Source organism: Macrotis lagotis, chromosome 1 (assembly GCF_037893015.1).
Source record: "Macrotis lagotis isolate mMagLag1 chromosome 1, bilby.v1.9.chrom.fasta, whole genome shotgun sequence".
In the NCBI taxonomy this organism is placed as follows: domain Eukaryota; kingdom Metazoa; phylum Chordata; class Mammalia; order Peramelemorphia; family Peramelidae; genus Macrotis; species Macrotis lagotis.
In genome coordinates this window covers 188,669,202-188,685,306 of record NC_133658.1, presented here as the reverse complement: position 1 = coordinate 188,685,306, position 16,105 = coordinate 188,669,202, and the positions used below count along the sequence as shown (strand labels likewise).

General features: G+C 36.0%; 1 protein-coding gene across 1 annotated transcript in view; it reads right to left on the bottom strand.

The window, feature by feature from the left end:
• The window catches only part of GATA4 (GATA binding protein 4), a 104,439-nt gene extending 98,507 nt beyond the window's left edge, over positions 1–5,932 (bottom strand). Inside the window, exon 1 of the mRNA XM_074209511.1 lies at positions 5,732–5,932. The gene's annotated coding sequence lies outside the window, so the exon portion shown is untranslated. The remainder of the gene's footprint in view (positions 1–5,731) is intronic.
• Between the last annotated feature and the right edge of the window lie 10,173 nt (positions 5,933–16,105).

The following is a 16,105-nucleotide window of genomic DNA, read 5'->3' as shown; positions in this document are numbered from 1 at the left end:
AGGCTCTCTTAGATTCTCAAGGCAGGACTGTGTCCAAATACCTCGGAGAAATCGGTAAGATGCATCCAGTCACTTGGCTATCTGGTTTTGGGCAAGTCACTTCCCTTCCCTGGCCCCCAGTCCCCCTCCCCCCCAACAAGTAGGTGGAGGGTTGAATAGTTATCTCTAAGCTCGGATATACCCAGTTCTAAGCCACGAGTTCAGTTCAAGATCCTCACACTACGGTCGAGGCTGCTGCCATTCATTCCTATAGCTGTAGATCCCTGGGGAGAGGATGTCTGCACCCTGTTGTCTCCCACCTCTGCTTCCCTAAGTAGGTTTTCAGGAGCCACGGCATAATAAGTTTAGTTGAGTTTATTTTAGTTAACGAGCAAACATCCTTCCTCTTCCTCGAGGCATCCCAAGAATATCACACTCCTTCGCTACTCTGGGTATGAGTCTTCCTTTGTTAAACGAAGATGCTGAAATAGAGATGAATTCCAAGATTCTTCCGAGATCCAAGTCCTAGGAATGCTCTGATTCCTATTACTATTACTGAAGGTCAAAACTAGACAGTGCAAAGCTATCATTTTACAAAGGAAACTAAGGCGCAGTGGGAGGAAAGTTCGCAATGTCTTTCAGCTAGATATTTAATTTAAAACTTTTTTACCTTTCTCTCGGCATAAGGATTTGAATAACAAGCAAACCAAACAATATAGTCCGTCTGAATATTTAACCCACTTATTAGCGAGTGTTGGTCCTGATTTAGGTGCTTGCTAGAGCCCTGGGTCCTCCCTCCACCTCTTATCGAAATTGTAATGGCCCAAAGGGTCCGTACGGACTCCTATCTTTCATTCAAAGGATAAGGAAATCCTCCTCCTAAAGGAGGAAAATGATTATCATAGCTCATGGCAACCTATTCAACAAAGACCTGACTGTGTGCCAACCAAACATTGCTTCCTAGTTCTTAAAAACCCGGGCCCACCTTTCTCTTCAGCTGCCCTCATCTTTTGTGAGAAAAGAAATCCTTACGTGATGTCTCAATCTGTAAGTAGCATCTATAGAAAAAGATAACCAAGTTAGAACCTTAGTTAGATTTCCCGTGGGGAAAAGGTTGGGTTCTATTTCTAATTTATTCGTCCCCCCCTTTCATTTTCTTGAGTTCCCTAGTCTTACTTTCTTTAGTTCCTCTGTTTCCACGGGGGACTCCCTTTGAACAATACTACTTGGCAGTGAGGGTGGAAGGCCTGAGTTCTAGCCTGATTGCCACTTATTAGAGGAATGTCTCCCCCTCATCTGAAAAAAAAAACGGGCGTGTCTCCTGTCTGTCTGGTAAAGGAAAAAAAGCAATTAGGAGTAAGGAAACCTAGATTTTAGCACATCTGCAACGCCTCTAAATAAGCTATATGACCTTGAATAAGTTCCTCTTCTTTCCCTGAGCTTGTTTTCTCTACAAAAAATGATTTGTACGAGTTATTTTGTAAAATCTTTCCCGCAGATTTGACTTTCTGTAATTCTCAAGCTGTTTCAAGAATGTAAGGACCTACCTAAATTGTTTGGTTTAAGTTAGAGTCTTCCACTGTCGAGGACTTCAGACTGATTGATCAGAGGACAGCATTTTCCTTCTCATCGTTCCTATCATTATACTTCACAATGTAGCACACAATTTTTATCCAATGAGAATTTGCGCTTGAATGAAGTTCAGGGGAGATTCCCGGGTGGGGCGAAATTAAAGGACTAGCTGCGCAGTAATATTGGAGAAAGGGAGCTAGAAGCTTCTCACGAAGACCTCGCCCATTGCGCAGAAGCTCCTGGTCCCTTTGAGGGATGTGAAGGGCATTTTAGGGGAAACTATAGCCGCCTCCCCAAGGACCACTTGCTCCCGTCTTCACGGCCAGCAGGCAACCTGGGGCTCCCTCTGTGCTCTCCCTCTCCTGTCAGTATCTCCGGGGTCGACTAGGCTGGGCTGGCGCCGCGCTGTTGGCGGCGTCTAGAAGGCTGTTCCTGCCTTTTCTCCTTATCTCTAGTCTCCGGGTCTCCCCAGAACTGAGTCTGGGAACTTGTGGATACGGAAAGCTAGAGACTTGACATCTGGGATCCACTCTCTTCAGCTTCCTTCACACTCGACGTGTTTGCCTGGACAGGCAAAGCACTTAAAGGGTTGAGACTCCGCTTCTGGATTTTCCCTGGAAGTGCCAGGGCTCTTAACCTAGTTGGAGAAAACCTAGGGAAACCATTGGGGAGACAGAAAGCCAGCCTGCCTCCTTCTCCTCCCCTCCACTTTCCTTTCTTCCTTCCTTCCTTCCTTCCTTCCTTCCTTCCTTCCTTCCTTCCTTCCTTCCTTCCTTCCTTCCTTCCTTCCTTCCTTCCTTCCTTCCTTCCTCTTTTTTTATCTTTCCCCACTAAAGAATACATTTTGTTTTTGAAATGTTTTATTAAAGTTTCTTGACATTTTGTTTATACCTGGATCCTATAATTTTGTCCTCCTCGTTAACAATGAAAAGTTCAAGCTAAGCAATGAATACCGGACAATGAAAACAACGATCTTTCTTCATAGTCATCCACTTCTGTGCAATTAAAAAAGGGGAGGTATGTTTTATTACATCTTCCAGTTCTTCTCCCTCCTTCTCCCATTTAAAATCTCATTTATTCTACCCCACTATTCATTTCTCTGATACTTATCACTAAATTCTCTCCAGGTCAAACCTGGGAAACCAATGCCACCTGGTTTATTGATTTTAGATCACTAAGAGCTCCACGCCGTCTGTGAGGGATCTATCCTGGGATATACGTTCCATTCTAAATTTTGGATGTATGACTGCATGGGTCTATAAATCGGCTTTAAGCTTCTAAGTACACCTCTTTCCCGATCATCAGTCTCTAAGAAGTTTCTCATCCACAGTAGAGGTGAAAAAAAGTCAGTCAGTGAATTAAAGTTCAAAAGTTACTTTGTTTTTGCCTAAATTTTAGAACAACAATTCTCAAAAACAAAAAACAATTTATTGGGGGGGGGAGAGAGTCTCAGGACTCTTTTGTGCTCTCAAAAATTGAGGATTCTCCCCAAAGCTTTTGTTTATGTAGATTACATCTATAGCTATTTACCTGCGTTAGTCTTCTTATCATTATGAAAAATTTGACCTCAAAGATCCCCCTGAAAGGGTCCGGGTAGGGTTCCCAGAAAACACTCTGAGAACTTCTAGTCTAGATTTTTTCAGAGAAAAGAATCTTTCTTGAATTATCCAGATAATTGCCTCAAATATTTCCCTGCTGTTTAGGCAGACATTTTGTCTTCAGTATCTTTCTTCATTTTGGGTACTTCTTTCTCCTAAATACAAAAAAAAAAAAAAAAGCTGCCTCCTCTCTATTTTGCTGTCTCTTTAATCTGGTCGGTAGTTTGAGAAATAGAACAGAAAATAAAGTTAAGGTTCTAAATATCCCTCCCCATCTAAAGCATTCTAATGTCTCTCCCTTCCCACTCACCTCTACTGGAAACAGGATTTCCTTAAAGAGGAAAAGCAAAATCTTTCTTATATCTTGTCATTTTAATATGGATTTAAAAATAGCAATAAAACATAGCATTTATAAAGTGCCTAAAGGTTTGTGAAGTATTTAGATGCTATTTTATTTGATTCTTATTCCTTTCTGTTTCTGATTGAATTAGTGCTCCTTCACATTTCAATATAATTTAGTGGAGCTGTTTCAGCACAAAGCTTTTTTGTTTGTTTGTTTGTTAATATAAGTTTCTTTTATATTTTATATTTCCCAAAATGCAAATTCAACAGATCAAATTGAAATAGAAAGGGACATTAATAATAATAATTTTTAAAAAAAATCTCTATTGGTTATATGCTCTAGGGAAAAACTCATTCACTTTTTTTTAAGATTGGGACAATTTTCAACATTCTGAAATAGAAATTTTCTCCTTATTTCTGATATATATATATATATACATATATAATGAGAATGTTTTATATATATAAATTCATGTATGTATATATTTTGTCACATTCTGAAGTACAGCAAAAGATGTAAATTAGTAGTTAATTTAGAAAATATAGGAAATCTTATGGGAAGGAAAAATTAAGAAAGCAGATTGTCAATTTTTTCCTTTTCAATATTTTGCTTTTGTCTTCAATAAATCTAGGTATTATTTGGTATTAGAGAATGTGAAGAATAGCAGAAATCAAGAGACACTGTAACCAATTCTTAGATGAGCACAAATGAGATTTGTACCTATTTCTCAAGGATCCAGAAGACTATGCAATCCAATCCAATATATCATCAGATTTTATCTAAGATTTTAAGTACTTTCAGTCTCAAAAATACTGATCTATGTAAAATGCATACACAAATCATCTATAAGATGAAATATTGCATTGATTGGCTAGGGGAGGAGGCTGTGTGTAGAACTCAGATATCCACCATTTTTTGAATGGGTATGTTTTCTTCCTACTTTTATCAAATCCCGAATTCCACTGTCTTTTGTATTTTACTCTGAACCCCTGTGGACTGATGACACATTAACTATAGAGAGGTAGTATTGAAAGAGGCAATTTGGAATTGTGCAGCCTCTCTTGGCCACATTGCTTTTTAAATAAAATATTCTTCAGCTAATGGAGGGCTCTAGAGAAAATGAAAACTCTATTCTTCCCCCCCCCATCTCCCCTCTCTTCAATAAAACAAATTTACCTCGACTAAACAAGATGACTTTCTTTAATGTAGTGGTGGGAAATAGATCCTTTTTTCAACACAACTTAAAAAAATCAAAGTCAACTCTGGGATCCTATGAGGTTCCCCCAACTAACCAATTAACTGATTAATTAGATAGCTAAGAAACTAGCTAATTTGCTCACTAACTATTCCCTCTAAAAAAAGTAACTTTCAAAACTAGGGAAAAAATACTGGACTGGGGAAAGGAATTATATAACTTTTCCAAAGGGATTTTTGACTCCAAGCCCAACAGTAATGAAAATGCAAACAATCTGGTTTTTATGTAGAGGGGCTAAGGTTCTAGCACCCTTAGGACACCTGACCAAACAGAAATGACCCTTTTATTGATTTCATGTCTTTATTGTTTTTTAAAAAAATTTCCCCAAAGAAACCATCCTGCTTCAAATCCATTTATCAAATAAGAGAGCAAAGCTTGCACAGGGGCAGAGAGAAAATAAAACATTTTAGGGTTGTTAAGAAAAATAAGAGGCAGAGACCAAGAGACTCAGACAGAGACAAAGGAAGAGAGAGATGATGGTCTTCCTATCCTGGAAATACAAATAGTTCTGGCCAGAGGAAATGACCCACTGCATGGTAAAAACATGCCTTTTGATTGACTCTTTTTCAGTTCTCCCATCTTTTCAAATCTTCTTTCTTACAACTTGATATTTTTAATCATAATATAATATTTAATTTTTAATTACATTTTCTATTTTCAAGCATTAATTTTTTTCCTTGCCTTCCTTCCACCCTCAGGGATAAAAATAAAACAAAATAAAGTATAATTGAACAATTCAAATTCCCATATTGACCACGCTCAAAAATATGTTTCAACTTTATATTTATTAGGCAGTACAAAGTTATTCAAGATAACCCACTGAGATTTCTCCATGAGTGGTCCTTAGATGGAACCTCTGTCTTTCATTCTTTGAAATATTGTGTTTTCCTTCTCTATTTTCTCAGTTGACTCTACCATTAATTAGAGGGATGGACTCATAAAGAGGAAAGGGATGGCTCCTGAAAAGCCAGGAAAGTGGCTTACCCTAATGACTAAGTTGATCCGATGCTTTTCTCTGCTGTGCAAAGGAGTCCAGTACTGGTCGGATCAGGGTGACTCCAGTGTGTTCTGGAAATCAGGAGGGGAGAGAGCACTCCAAAGCAGAGTGTCTCTTTGCTCCTTCAGAGCTCCCAGCAATTCCCTGAGAATTAGATAACAGGAAAAATAGATAAGAAAAGTGGTTCAGTAATTTAGCAAGGGTTTCCCTTGAAACTTTCAGGGGTGAAGGAAAAATATACATATGAATTTAAAGGAAAGACAGGGAATTTGATCTTTCATAATGTCTCTTCTGAATCTATACTGAGTCCTTCATTTTCAAGCAAATTGAGGATTACTTTTGATTCCTTCTGAGGTGTGTAGGCTATTGAAGGAAATGTCCAACTCCCTACCCCCCAGCTTCAAATCATCAAATCACTCAGTGACATAATGTATAGTGAAGAGAACACTGAATTGGGCAGTCGGGAAATCTTGATTTGAATCCCAGTCATTCCATTTGGGTACTGTTTTGAACCCCAGTTTCTTCTTCTGTAAAATGGGGATAGGATTACTTGCTTTCTTTAGGTCAACAGGTTGCTGTAAGTTCCAAAGCTAAAAATGAATGTGAAATGTTATAAAACCTTGTAGTAAAGCATAAATGGCAGTTAAAAGTCAGAAAAACCTCCCTTTGACCCTGTTTCTTTTTCTCTCTTTTGGGGACGAAATTGTGTGGTAGCAAAGCTCTAGGTTCCTAGGCTATGTTTCTTTTTGTGATGGAAACATAAGGAATGATCTAATAAGGAATTCCCAAAGGATTTTTGCCTATAATATATTTTAAGGAACCCGGTCTGTATCCAAATGCACCCCCACAGGCTTTCCTGGTTTCTGCTCTCCCCTCTTGTCTAGTCTAAACTTGGCACTTTCCAAAATGGTCTGATTGGTGATATGGGTGGGGCTACTTTGACAAGCTGTAAATTATTACATTATTATGTTTATATAGCACTTAATAGGATTATAGATTTAAGGTTGAAATGGTCTCCAGAGGTCATCTTGCCCAACCCCTTTGTTTTATAGAGAGGAAACAGAAGGTCAAAGAGGACATGATTTGTTCAGGGTCACACAGGTTATATAGGTGGCAAAGTTTAAAATCAGGACTACTGACTATGAAACCATGACCCTTTCTACTGTACCACCCATTTTGTATTCATTATCTCAGTCATGACCTTGTGAAAGGTGTAACATTTTTCCTACTAGATCAGAAAACAAAGGCTATTACTTGTTCATATTCCACAAACAAGGTAGAGCTCATGGTTAGAGATATGTCACTGAGGATCGGGGAGTATGATTAGAAAAAAGAGAGAAAAGAAAAAAAGGTGGGTTTTGTTTAGCATAGATGTTTTTAACGAAATATTTTGTATTATTTAGTAAGTGGAACAACATCACATAAAGGAAAAAGTTAAACCAGAAGATAAGAATAGACAGAATAACAGACTGTAGTCAAGATTTTAATTTCTTATTACATTCTTTCAAGGTTCTTTCTAGAATTCTATCCATTCATTTATAGAATTGTAAATTTTTGAAGTCATAATCTCATTCAGTCCTTAATAGAATTATATATTCAAGATGAATCTTAATTTCAAATCAAACTTGATTTTACACAGGAGGAAATTGAGACCCAGGAAGACCACAACTCTCTCTGAGTCCAAATTCTTTCTCTTAGACTATACTTTACTCTTAAAATGTGATGGTGGGAAATTTATTCTACTTCTATGTCACAGAGTTCAAATAAGATAATTAATAATTGAACAATCCCACTCTAAACCATTATAAACACTGTCTAGGCACAAATACCAATGCAATTTTGAGACAGTCTCTACCTTCCATGAGTTTAAGTTCTATTTAAGGTGAAAAGGGATAGTAGCTATTCACAGATAAGTAAATAAAAGATATATGCAACATGAATACAAAACAATTGGATAGGAAAGGGAGAATGTTAGAGGTAGGGGAACTAATAGCTGGGAGAGTCAGTAGAAGTCTTCTTGACCTGAACTGTGAGAACAACAAGCCATGAGGTCAAGGATTATGAGTATGGGGACACTTGCTTACTTGTGCAAAAATGAAAAGGCAGGAGATGGAATGTTATGGACCTGGAAGGCAAGTGGATCAGTTTGTCTGTAACTCAGAGAGAGGTAAGGAAGAGCAATGGATAATTAGCCTGGGAAAAATAGGTTGGAGACAGACTGTGAAAGGCTTTAAATACTAAGCAGAGTAGAAGAAATGGTGAGTCAGTGAAGTATCTTGACCAGGGAAATAAAATGATGAGACTTGTGTTATAACAAATGTGGTAACTGGATGGAGGATTGATTGAAAAGAGGCGAAACTGATTAGGAGGCTATTTTCATAGGTTAGGCAAGGGATAATGAAGACTTGATCTAGGGTAGTTGTGGCATGAGTAGAGAGTAGACACATTAGAAAGATGTTTTGTAGGTAAATTGGAAAGGACTTAGAAATTCACTGGATAAGGAGTGGAAAATGAGAGTAGAAAGTTGTGAGAGTAGAAAGTTGAAGATGACTCCTTCAATGGATTGTATGAAAAGTAGAATGGTAGTTCCTATGGCAGAAAGAGGGAAATTAAGAAGAGTGGGTTTACTTTGAGATGCACATGGCCCATCCAAGTGAAGAAAATGGTGATGTCTTTCTGAAGCTCTTGGAGAATAATGAGGGCTAGATATGTTGATTTATGAATTATCTTTGTAATTATAAAGTATGAACCAACTAAAATAGAAAAAAATAGGTCATTCAGAGAAAGGGAGATAAGGCAAGAGAAGATCCAGGACAGGATCTAGCTCACATATTGATTGTGTGTGAAAGTGCCTTGTAAGGTGCATAATATCATCTGAATTTCAGGTATTGTTATTATTGCAAGTTTTGTTCATATGTTGCTACTCAGTTTCTCTAATGGAAAAATATTCCCCTCTTCCCCCTGCCCAATTTAGGAAGTATATAATGGATAGTGTTCATGTAAAACAAAGTAAGGTCATGATCATGATGATCCAGTACACAGAGGTTAAGTAGCTCTGTATGCCTCCTGCAATGTAAGACCAAGAAGTTTTCTTAACTCTGGGGATAGGAGGGTATGGCCATTTTCTAAAGAAAAGAAGGAAATTAAAAAAAACTGCTGTCTTCTGCTCTAGAGGTAGGAGATGCCTTTGCCTTCCTCAGAAATGGAGACAGCACTGACAAAACATTAAATTATAGATGTCGAACTGAAAGGGATGCCAGAGATCTGCTAATTTATCCCATTCCTCAATTTTACAGAAAAAGACATTCAGAGAATTGTAAAAGGTCAAACAGGTAGTATCAGAGGTGGAATTTGAACCAGATCTTCTGATTCTAGAGCTAGTAGTCTTTCTGATGACTTGAGGCAGCACTAGGTGGTAGACTAGATGACCTGGCCTGGAGTCAGGAAGACTCAAATCTAGCCTCAAATACTTCCCTTTTTTCCCCCTCAGATACTTCCTAACTGGGTAAGTCACTTAATATCTATTTGCCTCAATTTCCTCAACTACAAAAATGTTGTGAAGTGTTGTTGTGAAGATAAAATAACATATTGGTACAGAAAAGTTAATAAATATTCTCCTTCGCTCCTACTATGCTGCTTTTATAGAAAAGCATCATTTATTCTTGCAGTGAGTTGAATAAGTAGGAGGAATACCTTGTTTCTAAAGGACAAAGTACAGAAATAAGTTAGAGATTTTGAAATTGAGCATGAGTTAGAACTTGGTTTCACTTTGCTTTTGACATCCAAAAAGTTACTAAAAGACAGTCTACTTTTTTAATTGAAAAAACAAACATGGTAATTTTGTGTGCAAAGCATGTGAAATGGAATACATTTTTATGTTCCTAAAATAAATGATCTATAAATGAAACAAATTTAATAACTATTTCCAGTTTCCCTATGTATTCTTTTTCAAAACATGAGGGAAGGGTTTCCCTTTCTTCCACCCCCCCCTAATATTTAGAAATGTGTAGAAATTTTACATATTTTTAAATAGAGATCAAGATCCAGATCTGCTCATTTGTATTTCAGTGCCAATTTATCCAAGCCACTTGCAGACAATTTCTCTGGGAGATGCTGGATGTCCACTAGTCCTGCTGTGATCATATCACCATTTCAAGTTGACCATCTGACATGGTGTACAAGTATGTTTCAAAGTTGATCATGAGGAAACTGTAGAAATATGTCAGTAGAAGGTCTGGAATGAGGTTCTGAAGTTCTCCATTGTGTGTGTGTGTGTGTGTGTGTGTGTGTGTGTGTGTACGCGCACGCATGTGTATCTCTCTGTCTGTGTATTGGTAGGGTTGCAAGTGATCTTTGAGGATGAGGTTTGTAGGAGAACAGAAAGCAAGTTCATTTTTCTTACCAAAATGCCCAAGTTTGATTGTAAAGTTCATTTTTCTTATCAAAATGCCCAAGTTTGACCGTGGACAGCAAGAGTGGTAGAACAAATCTCTGTTAGTAGTCCTATTATTTTGATGTACAATCTTCATTCCACCCTTTCAGAGCTAGTAGTATTCTTCTGGAGTGAGGGGGGTGGTTGGGGTAGGGAGCTGTTATTCATTTATCTCAAATGAATTTTGCTTATACTTATTTATGTATATATATTCTCCCCAGTAGAATATAAGTACCTTGAAGGTAGAGACTGTTTAATGTTTTATCTTGATGGACTGACTCACTTGGAGAAGTAATTCAATCAGATCCCAGACCTGTAAGACATATGACCAATATGAAGCTGAGTATGACTTCACAGATAGACAAACCATATAGGAATTTTCAGGGGGACATATCTAATGACCAAAAATTTATCTTAAAATATTTCTAGTGCTCCAGATGTGACATTTTTGGTTTTCTTTTTGTATTGTATTGTTAGCTTTCCAACAACAAATGAGTAGTATAGCAGATTTCCTTGCCTCCTCAATGGAGCATGCTCAGTTACTATTTCTGGTTCTGGTGACCATGTGAAAGAGTTAGGGTTCATGCTCCTAGGCATATGTGACTTATAACTGAAAGATTTGCACTACAAAAATACCTTTGAATTCCATTATTTTATTTGGATTCAGAGAAATTGATGACTCAGTGGATATAAAAAAGGAGTGGTCCATTCTCTCGCCTCTCTTTTCCTTTCTGACTAAATATTCTACAAGACTATTTTTATTTGCATCCCAAGAGTCCTGTGGGTCTGAGTGGGCAAGCCCTATTTTCCCACAAGGCTTTCATGTGACATGACCATATTCTATAATTCTGCCCCCTCATTTTCCCATATTTTACATAAAACCTTTCTCAGCCCCTCTTAATTCTAGTGCCTTCCTGCTGTTAATTATTTCCCATTTTTCCTGAATTTAATTTGCTTTTTATATTTTTGTTTGCACATTTTCCCTCATTAAATCACAAATTCCTTGAGGGCAGATACTGTCTTTTCCCAAATTTTTTTTTGTATCTCCAGAACTTAGCACAATGCCTAACCCATAATATGATCTTAATAAATATTTATTTATTAATTGGTTAAAAGGTAGGTCCTTCCTGGAACCACCTCTTTTGTTTATTCTTTCATGATCTCCAGTACAGTAGTAGTTTGAGATAGCTGTATAAGTAGCTGTGTCCAGGCTTAGAGGTAACTGAGTTCAAAAGGTCCAGGGGTCCTATACATATAGTTATAGCAATGAAAGGAACAGTTAATTCTGGTGGTTGAAGAAGTGTTTGACTATGGAAGTAGCTAAGTATGAAATTTAGAAGAGGTTAGGATGGTAGCACATAGTTGAAATGAAAGGTAAAATGTAAAGGTAAAAATGAAAGGTAAAAAGGTAATCAGAAATTGCCCCAAATTATTCTTGATTTGATGAAGTTTCCTACAGTAGATTGCATCACTAGTTAAAATTTAGTTACTGAATTCTGCTTCATTAATCTGCATTTGAAAGGCTTTAATATTTAGTATTTTGAGGGTACATATGAATAAATTACCTTTTCCTTACCTGGTTTATATTTATATCTAATACCTTTGTATTTCACCTTTCTGAGGACATGTAAGACCTGAGCCAGTAGCTTAAATTATCACTAGGAGCACTAGGATGGGATGGAGTGTGAGAAGAGGGATCTTCTTCTCACTAGAGGCAGGATTCCCCAGGAATTAATTCATCTGAGTACTTGGGTAGAGAAGGAGTGGGTACAGTATTCTCAGACCTTCTAGTAGGCTACAAAGGTGATTTTATTCATTGTCTCATTATCAGAAACTTAAATAAAATTTAACTCTCCTTCCAGGTCTGTATTTTCAACTGTCCATTGCACGTCTCTTGAACTGTTTTCAAAAATGCATTTGGGGCCTGCCTCAGACACTTAATAATTACCTACCTGTGTGGCCTTGGGCAAGCCACTTAACCCCATTGCCTTGCAAAAACCTAAAAAAAATACATTTGGGGGGGGTGGCTAGGTGGTACAGTGGCTAGAGCTCCAGCCCTGGAGTCAGGAGTACCTTCAAATCCGAACTCAGACACTTAATAATTACCTAGCTGTGTGGCCTTGAGCAAGCCACTTAACCCCATTTGCCTTGCAAAAAACCTAAAAAACAAGCAAAAAAAGAAAAATACATTTGCCCTTTCTACTGGAGGTCTTTATGGCTGTTAAAATGGAAAATCTCTTTGCCTATACTTCATTCACTTATTTCTTTATTTTCCCATTTTTAAGTAAGTTTTTTACTGATGTATTTTACTTTTTACATCATAATGGTTTTCTCCAGGATCTTTTTCTTTCCCCCTCCCTGAGGTTATGTCTATGAAGGAAAAAATAAAGAAAGAAAAGAGGGGAAAATAGCATAACTAATCAATACATTAAAAAAATCAAAATAGATGTTCAATGTGCAATACTTGGGGTCTCATAACTTCTTTCTTAAAAATTTATATAAATAATCTATTTTTCAAACTATATATAATGGTAGTTTTTACTAATCTTTTTTTTTTTTTAGGTTTTTGTAAGGCAAATGGGGTTAAGTGGCTTGCCCAAGTCCACACAGCTAGGTAATTATTAAATGTCTGAGACAGGATTTGAACCCAGGTACTCCTGACTTCAAGGCTGGTGCTTTATCCACTACACCACCTAGCCACCCCTGCTAATCTTTTTTTGGTAGGGCTTTCGGTTTTATAATTTTTTTCCTTCCATCCCTTCCCTCCCCCTTCCCCCAACAGAAAGAAATCTGATTTAGGATTTACATTTGTAACAATGCTAAACATAGATTGAAATTGAATGTGTTGTGAGAAAAGAATCAGACCCAAAAGGAAGAAAGAAAACATTAGAAATAACAAAATTATATAATACATAAGACAACTTTTAAAAACTGAAGTTAATAAGCTTTGGTCTTCAGTTCCTTCTCTGGATATGGATGGTATTTAAAATTGTCTTTGATTATTGTAATGCTGTTATGAAAAAGTCCATCAAGGTTGATGGTTAGTGTGTATAATGTTCTTCTCATTCTGCTCATTTCATTCAGCATCAGTCTATTCAAGTCTTTCCTGACTTTTCTGAAATCCTGTCCCTCATGATTTCATATAGAACAAGTGTTCCATCACAGTCATATACCACAGTTTGTTCAGTCGTTCCCCAATTGATGGACATCCCCTCAATTTCCAAATCTTTGCCACAAGAGCTGCTATGATATTTTTGTACATGTGGGATTTTTACTCTTTTTCATGATCTCTTCAGGATACAGACATAGACACAGGATACAGATACAGAAATGAATCCTTCGTCAGAAACACTAGTTGCAAAAATTGATTCCCAATTTACTACATTCCTTTTAATCTTGGTTGCAGTGGTTTCATTTGTACAAACCCCTTTTAATGTAATGTGATCAAAATTATTCAGTTTCTTTTTTTTTTAGGTTTTTTTTTTGCAAATCAAACAGGGTTAAGTGGCTTGCCCAAGGCCACACAGCTAGGTAATTATTAAATGTCTGAGATGGAATTTGAACCCAGGTACTCCTGACTCCAGGCCAGTGCTGTATCCACTGCGCCACCTAGCCGTCCCCTCAGTTTTTTTTTTATGTTTTTTCATCTCTTCTTCAGTCATAAATGGCTTCCCTTTCCATAGATCTATGCCTTGCCTTATAAAATACTATCTTTTATGTCTAAATCCTGCACCCATTTTGATCTTATCTTGGTTTAGGGTGTAAGGTGTTGGTCTGTTCCTAGTTTCTGCCATACTATTTTCCAGCTTTTTTTTTATCAACTTTTAATCAAAGAGTGAGTCTTATCCCATAATCTGGAATCTTTGGGTTTTTAAAACAGTAAATAACTATAGTCATTTACTGCTGTCTCTTTTGCACCTAATCTATTCCACTGATCCACCACTCTATTTCTTAGCTAATACCAAACAGTTTGATGACTGATATGTTATAATATCTAACTTTAGATCTGGTATGGCTAGATGCCTTCCTTTGTATTTCTTTTCCATTAATTTCCATGATATTCTTGACCTTTTGTTCTTCATATGAATTTAGTTCCTATCTTTTTCTAGCTCATTAAAATAATTTTTTGGAAGTTTGATTAGTATGGCAGTAAATAAGTAATTTAATTTAGGTAGAATTGTCATTTTTATTATATTAGCCTGACCTACCATGAGCATTTGATATTTGCTCAGTTATTTAGATCTGATTTTATTTACGTGAAAAAGTGTTTTATAGTTGTTTTCATTGAGTTTCTGAGTCTGTCTTGGCAAGTAGACTCCCAAGTATTTTATGTTGTCTAAAGTTATTTTAAATGGGATTTCTTTTTCTATTTCTTGAGGATGTTAGTAACTATCTTATTAGTAATATAAAGAAATACTGAGGGTTTATGTGGGTTTTTTAATATCCTGCAACTTTAATTATTCCAGTAGTTTTTTAAGATAATTTTCTAGGGTTCTCTTATACCATCATATCATTTACAAAGAATAAGAGTTTTGTTTCTTCATTACTGATTCTAATTCCTTCAATATTTTTTCTTCTCTTATTGCTAAAGCTAACATTTCTAAATTAATATTGATTATATAGTGGTGATAGCAAGCATCCTTCTTTCATTCCTGATATTGTTGGGAATGCTTTTAGTTTCTCCCCATTATATATAATTTTTGTTGATGGTTTCAGATAGATACTGCTTATCATTTTAAGAAACAATTGATTTATTCCTATAATCTCTAGTATTTTCAGTAGGAATGGTGCTTTTTATGGTCAAAAGCTTTTTCAGCATTTATTGAGATAATCATATGATTTCTGTGAGGTTTGTTATTAATATGGTCAATTACAATTATACTGAGAGTTTTCCTAACCCTACATTCCTGGTATAAATCCTTCAATAGTATATTATCCAAATGATAACTTGCTGTAATCACTTTGCTAATATTTTATTTAAAAATTTTGCATCCATATTCATTACAGAAATTGGTCTATAATTTTCTTTCTCTGTTTTGACTCTTCCTGGTTTAGGTATCAGCACCATATTGGTGTCATAGAAGAAATTTGGCAGAGTTCCTTCCTCACCTATTTTTTCAAATAGTTTATATAAAATTGGAACCAATTGTTTCTTGAATGTTTGATAGAATTCACTTGTGAATTCATCTAGCCCTGGAGATTCTTTTTAGGGAGTTTATTGAAGACTTGTTGAATTTCTTTGTCTGAGATAGGATTATTTAAATATTTAATTTCCTCTTTTAACCTAAGCAATTTATATTTTTATAAATGTTCATTCATTTCACTTAGATTATCAAATTTATTGGCAAATTTGGCAATATATATAATTGACAAAATAGTTCCAAATTGTTATTTTAATTTCCTCCTCATTGGTGGTGAATTAACTTTTTTCATTCTAGGTATTAGCTATTTGGTTCTCTTCTTTTTTTAAACAAATTATTTTTTGTTGTTTTTTCCATAAAACCATATCTTGATTTTTATATACTAGCTCAATAGTCTTCTTGCTTTTGATTTTATTAATTTCACCTTTAATTTTCAGAATTCCTAATTTGGTATTTAATTGGGGATTTTTAATTTTTTTTAATCTTTTTTAGTTGCATGCTCAGTTCATTGATCTCCTTTTTCTCTATTTTATTCATAAAAGCATTTAGAGTTATAATATATCCCCTAATAACTGCTTTGGCCATGTCCCAGAAATTTTGACACATAGTCTTGCTTTTGTCATTGTCTTCAATGAAATCATTAATTCTTTCTATGATTTATTTTTTGATCCACTCACCCTTTCAAATTCGTATTTAGTTTCCAATAATTTTTAGGTCCATCTCTTCATGGCCCTTTATTGCACATGATTTTTATTGCATCTTGGTCTGAAAAGGATTCATTCAATATT